The sequence below is a fragment of the Nelumbo lutea genome, chromosome 8, assembly GCF_056320005.1.
Source record: "Nelumbo lutea isolate HS-2025 chromosome 8, American lotus-T2T, whole genome shotgun sequence".
Taxonomy (NCBI): Eukaryota; Viridiplantae; Streptophyta; class Magnoliopsida; order Proteales; family Nelumbonaceae; genus Nelumbo; species Nelumbo lutea.
The window spans coordinates 52,983,622-52,990,750 of record NC_142691.1 but is presented as its reverse complement, the minus strand read 5'-3'; the positions used below and the strand labels follow the sequence as shown (position 1 = coordinate 52,990,750).

The 7,129-nt window shown below is 33.7% G+C and overlaps 1 pseudogene; it reads left to right on the top strand.

The window, feature by feature from the left end:
* Nucleotides 1-2,267: 2,267 nt before the first annotated feature.
* Nucleotides 2,268-5,789, top strand: LOC148844198 (putative cation transporter HKT1;4; annotated as a pseudogene).
* The last annotated feature ends 1,340 nt before the right edge of the window (nucleotides 5,790-7,129 follow it).

Genomic DNA, 7,129 nt, shown 5'->3' with positions numbered 1-7,129 from the left:
ATACAAATGGTGGGACCCATTAAAAGATTACCATAAACTCACATTTGTTTCTAAATGTTTTTTTTTTCAAAAAGAAAAATTTATTATTACAAACTTGATTTAACTTTTAGGAAGCAACCTAATTTAATTTTTAAAAATAAATAACTCAAAATAGATTTATTAGATAAATTGTAAATACCAAATAAACTAGGTTATTGTTTACCAATAAGATCTCATTTAATATCTTAAATCAAATTAAAAAAATATAAATTAATAGTGGGTTTCAAATAAAATAGGTCAAAATAAATTGTCAATTACAAAGATGCAAGACCCATATTAGTTTTTTTATTTAATTTTTGATAATTAAATAATAAACTTCAAACTAGGTTATACACACATTTAGTTACCCCATACTTAGTACGGGGGTCCTTCTCTAGTTAGATATTAAATAGTACAAATAAATTAGACTAAAATGATCAAAACATTATATATTATTAATAAAATGAGCTAAAATGATATTAATATTATATTTTATGAACAAAATGAATTTAAAATTAATTGTATAAAGCTTGATTTTATGACAATTTAGTGAAAATACAACATTGGTTACCAACTTCAATGACAGATATAATATAATTTTTAAGTACATATGTGGGGATGTTCTGTTTTTGAGTATATATATATATATATATATATATATATATATATATATATATATATATATATATATATATATGTATATATCAGATAGGGTTAGATACATATTTGATACAATCATGAACAGATGGAAATCAGATCACCCTTAGGGGGTGTTCTTTTTTTGGATTTTGGGAGGTGGGAAAGTTGGTCAATGGGATTTTGGTTCCCACTGACCAAGAATCCCATGTTTTTTTTTTCAGATTTATGTGGGGACCACACTTATTGGGGTAAGTGACACCCATCTCCTAGGTGGGTAAATAACTTTTCCACCTAGGGGGAAGTTGCCAACACTTGAATGGGACAAAAATAGCCCTTTTGATAATGAGTTTTTAAGGGTAAAATAATCATTACTTTATTTACATGAGAAATTAAAGAACATGGGTAAATACACTTACCCAGTTAAATGTTTTCCAGGAAAAACTTACTCAAATAACAGAATATACCCGGATAAGTAACTTACCGAAAAGTGAACATGGACTTAATGGGATAAGATTTGATTTCAGATTGGGATAATTGGATACGGTTTGCAGCCCTAATGGGATTGGCTACCATGAATCCTATTCTGACAAACATTGTGCTTTAAAAACATTGAAACATTGAAAATCTTATACACTTGCCAATATGAATCCTAAATAATGAGAGTGAGAAAATTCCCATTTTGTAGCAGCTGCGTAGCTGTCTAGCTTTTTGTATATACAATTTAAAATTAGAGTTGTCGCTTAATTAAAATTTCCCCTGACTTATTGTCTGTCAAGAGTCTCAATTGAGTTCAGCCCACTTCTTATCTACATTGTCATTTTGTGTTTTTGGACAAATCAAAATCCCTTGAGAAAGCAAGATAACAAAATAAGGGCCCACCCACAACGGCATTAGGTATTGGGTATCTTCCCATTTCCTCATTCTTATGATGCATTGCCCACTAATACTAAACAACTTCAATGGAAATTAACTAGCTACGTTAAGGTGATGCTAGGGTGCACACTGAAGGACAAGGGTTTCTAGGTCCTTAATGAGTTCAATCCAACCAAGGACCACCTTGATGCTTATGGATGCTCTTGACTACTGTAGGTCTTCTAGTTTGTTTAATTTCCAAAATTTTAATCACTAATGGACATGTCATTTCCAAAGTTTTATCAATTAATTAATGGAATACCGTTACATAAGAAACAAGGAGCCGGGGCCCATATATACCACCCACAAGGATGGACATGTAGTAGTACCCCACTCGTCACAATATAATGAACATTGATCATAACGCATGCTTAATCAATTCTTATATCATTAATCAGGTTTCACCCACTAAGTATATTTTCTCCACTTTCTTAATTTATTGATGTGGTCACATCTTGAACCCCCTTTACTCGTTGCAACTTGCTAGTGATAAAAAGGATGAGAAATCCCACTTAGTTCTAACTCAACGTAACTCATCCATCAACTAATTAATCCGGCCTTTTTCCCAAACACATGGACTTCTGAGTGAATTCCCACTAAGTATAGAAACAGTACCTTAGCTCTACCCTATATATATACATCCTGCACGTTTAAACTCTCACAACGTTAATTGTCTTCCGATCCTTAACCAAGCAGAGATGAGGAATTTTACTTGTTTTGGCAAGAAACTACATCTCTGTACGCTTTGTAGTGTTTCATGTATCAAAACAGCTTGTCTTAGCAGATCCTTTTCAGGTCTTATTAGGTGCTTGTACCGCTTCCTATTCTTCAACGTAAATCCCCTTTGTATCCAAATTTTATATTTCGTCTCTAATTCCCTTCTGGGTTTTTTAGTTTTGAAGATTTTGAAACCTAGACCCGACGCTGTAAGGCCCAAGGACTTTGATGTGCTCTTTACATTGTGGAGAGGTCTTTCTTTCCATGCTTGGACTTCAAATAGAGAGGTCCAAGTTCATGAGGAAGCAGGAGAAGATTGAAAACAAAGTCGACTCATTAGTCAGTTCAGACTACCTTAGTTCTTCTGCAATTCACACGAATATTGATAATCATATTGAATTGGGGCTAGTCGAAGTACCCCATTTCGAAAGAGAGAAACCCAGAAGTGTAGAGACCAGGAATATTGGAACTGATGATGATCAGTTAATGAGCGGTAGTGAGGACCTTAAGTATGATTCAATTAGGTACCTGAGTTATGTAGTCTTGGGTTATCTTCTAGTGGTTCATGTAAGTGGGTTTGCACTGGTTTCATCATATCTGAGCCTTGTTCCAAGTGCCAGAAATGTACTCGAGAACAAGAGCATTTCGATACATACATTCTGTGTGTTCACAATTGTCCTACTTTCACAAACTGCGGTTTTATCCCCACAAATGAGAACATAATAGTCTTCAGGAAGAATTCTGGACTTCTGCTACTACTCATCCCTCAGGTCCTTCTTGGGAACACACTATTCCCATCGTGATTGAGATTTGTGATATGGGTCTTGGGGAGGCTTACAAAGAAGGTCGAATTCAAGTACATTCTGAAGAATGCGGGAGAGGTTGGCTATGCTCACTTACTCCCCAGTTTGCACTCTTTCCTTTTAGTCGTCACTGTTTTCGGCTTCATACTGGTACAATTTGTTCTCTTTTGTTCCATGGAGTGGAACTCAGAAGGATTGAATGGGATGAATCCTTACCAGAAGCTAGTAGGTTCCTTGTTCCAAACAGTGAATTCGCGGCACGCCGGCGAATCAATCGTTGATCGCTCCCTAGTCTCTCCAGCAGTCCTGGTTCTGTTCGTGGTAATGATGTATGCTCTCTCTCTCTCTCTCTCTCTCTCTCTCTCTCTCTCTCTCTCTCTCTCTCCATTTTCTGTCTACCATTTTTCGTTCATATTTGATTTGAATCTGAAGCCTAATAATCCTCACATTGGCGTGTGTCATTAAACTGATTGCTCGATCAATATAAATTATAATAACAAATAAATGATTGGGATTTGATTAACGTACAACTAATTAAAATGGTTTATTTATTTACCTTTTCTTTTCCTTTAAGCAAATTAAATTTTTGTTATAACCTGTTAACTTTGTCTTATAGGTATCTCCCTCCGTATACTTCCTTTTTACCCATTAAAGATGAAGAGCTTTCTCCAGCAAGCAGTTCCGAAAAGAAAACCAAAAGTAGTTGGGGAAGGCTAATGGAGAATCTCAAATTCTCACAGCTCTCTTATTTGCTCATATTCGTCATCCTCATTTGCATCTCAGAGAGGAAAAAGATGAAAGAAGATCCACTTAACTTCACAGTGTTGAACATCGTCATTGAAGTGATCAGGTATATGATCTTCCCTTGAAGACTTCTTCCTTTTGTTGGGTGTCTAGTCACTGTTAACTTCCGTTTGGTTCCCAAACAGATAAAAGTAAGCTTCTCTAGGCTCTAGCTAGGTTAATAAAAACAGAAAAAGAAGAAAGAAAGGAAAATAAAATTCACAAAATAAACTCAAAATGGAAACAAACCACGAAATTTCGTACTGCAAGAAAGAAACTAACAATCAAAATAACACTATCTGCTTACTGATGCCCATATTGCCAATACTTCCGTACTACTTGAAGGATAAAGGTCACTAAAACAGCAACTACAACCACTAATCTAGTTTGCATTTGGAGGTGATAATTGAAGTGTGGTTGGTGTGTGGGGCTTCACGGGAAGGGGAAAACAAGTAGTAATAAGAAGAATCAATTTTCCCACATCAGTAACAATGAATAATTTTTTAGATGGGATAGTCAATCATTCGTGGGTGGTTTAGTGCATGACGTGGTGTGGTGCATAACTCTCTAAATTTTGAATTGATCTGCACATAAGTCCTCATCACATGATGAATTTCTCAATTAGGGTTTCTACGTGTCTCCATGATATCAAATATACATGAAAGTTTGTTCATCATGTTAGCCAGAAAATAAAAGTTGTCTTCCAACTTTTGGGGAAACATGTGACCGCGTAGTGATATTAGTCAAATTGGGTATTATTCGTCTTCCAACATTAATGGTGTGTTTGGTTTGAAGGAAAAAATAGAAAAAGGAAGGGAAAGGTAGGAAAAAGTAGTCAAGTTGGGTATTATACATGAAAGTTTGTATAGGTTTTCCTTCCTATCCCTTCCTTTCCCTATTTTTTCTTTCAAACCAAACATAAGCTAAAGAAACCATACGAAGGGTGCACTATTCAATCCAGAGATGAGCAAGACTCGGATTCACAACCCAGTGTAAATGGAAATGTCTTTCACCTTGCATACTATATCTGTTTTGTATTCTTTCCAAACTGAGCCAGGATGGAATCCACCAAATGGTGTGTATCAATACAGACTGACCGTGATGAGATATTTCCTTTTTTAATTACATATCATAAATACACAATATAACTGTATGTATCAAGCCCAGTTATGTTTGGGTCTGGTTGGGTTGGAATGGAATCGGGTTGAGCGCACCAGTGCACATCAAAACAAAAATCTATAGATCAGGCAACCCTTTCCCACAAATAAAAGTCCAAAGGCTCTGTTTGGAAAGAGTAATAGAGTGTAAAATCTTGTATTTTGTATGTATTTGCATCGTAGATATTTGTATTTTGTATTCTTTCCAAACTGAGTCTAAAGGGCGAAAAAGGCAAGGATTGGAACATGCCCACTAGGGGGGTGTTTGGGACCATTGTCTTTCACATCACAGGTATTCCCTCTCACCAATAATCAGCAACCCAACCCATGCATTATGCTTTATTTCTAACAACACAAACGAGTTTTAATTTTTGGCTTTATTTTTGAAATATTTTCAGTGTAACAAAGCTAGCCAAAGGTATCGCATAATAAAAGCTAAATTAATCTGCCATATCAATACAAGAAGGAAAGGAAAAGAAGATGAGATAGAAATGGAGAACACGGAAATGAAATGATGTGTATTCACTAAGCTCATTTCATGGTAATCGTAAATGACTGGCAGTGCATATGGCAATGTGGGTTTCACAACCGGGTACAGTTGCAAACGGCAACTAAATCCAGATGGTCAATGCAAGGATACATGGTATGGATTCTCTGGAAGATGGAGCAACACGGGCAAGCTGATCCTCATTGTCGTCATGTTTTTTGGAAGACTTAAGAAGTTCAATATGAAGGTGGCAGAGCTTGGAGACTCCAGTGAGATAGATACATAGATAATAGCATGTATACGTATATTTTGCCCGCATTATAATTAATTAAATTTCAACACAAGATATGAGTGAGCCTGTATTTGTCCATGCTTCAAGCCTAATTAATAGACTTTTGTGTGAGAGTGATATGTTAATTAGAACATAAATTAAAAACCTATTTAGTGACTTCACATAATTTTAAGTTTGGTTCCTTGAGAATTAGAACAAATGGTAATCTCAATAAAAATCTTATTGAGTTGCAAATAACTTGATCAAATTCCATTTCTGTTAAATCTGCGGAAAACTTCATAACAGTATAGCTAGAGATGAAAGCCTGTCCATTAAAACAAAATTATATTATATATTGAAACAAATCAAATTATATATATATGATGAGCATCGCTTTGTAAAAAATTAACCTTCCAGCAGTGACATCAGCTCAGTTTTTCAGGTATAATACCTACCAAAAAACAAATGGCCCCTTTTTTCTCACAAGTACACAATTACTATATATGAGGCCCTAACATTTGTCTTCACCCTGAAGAGAAAGATGATGGAATAAGCTTTATGTACAATGGTTAGGTTTCTCTTTTTTTCCTTTTCACACCATTCTTTTTTTGGGAGGGTCATAAAAAGATAGCTATAGTTACAGCATGGTAACCATAGGGAGCCAAATCTCTCTCTCTCTCTCTCTCTCTCTCTCTCTCTCTCTCTTTCTGTGTGTGTATATATATATTAAAATTGGTCTGTCCAAAAGACATTTAATAGAGAAAGAGAGAGAGAATAGTAATAATATAAATTAAATCATGTAAATATGTTAAGGTTAAACAATAAAAAAATTATTAATTTAAAAGTTCACTAAACTTTAACTAAAAAAATATTAAAAAAACTTAGTATATATTAAAAATGTATTTGAACTCCACTTAAAAATCAAATTTAACAAGCGCTAATAAAAATAAGAAATTTAAATATAACAATATTATTTGATAGTTTTAAACTTTTAATAATATTATTAGATAACTTATGAGTTGAGACCTTTATTGTGCATAATGAACTCATTTATAATGATAAAAATTAGTGAAAATTAAAAATGCATAACCCAATTTATTAACAATAAGAAATTTAAACATAACAATATTAATTGATAGTTTAAGTAATATTATTATATAAGTTTGTATTAATTCATTTTTAATTAGTTAATAATTTTTATGATTTGAGACCTTTATTGAGCATAATGAACTCATTAAAAATGATAAAAATTAATGAAAATTTAAACAGTAAAAGAATACTAAAAATACAGAAAATTACTGAATAATAATGAAAAACTACCAACAATTAACTAAAATCCGAA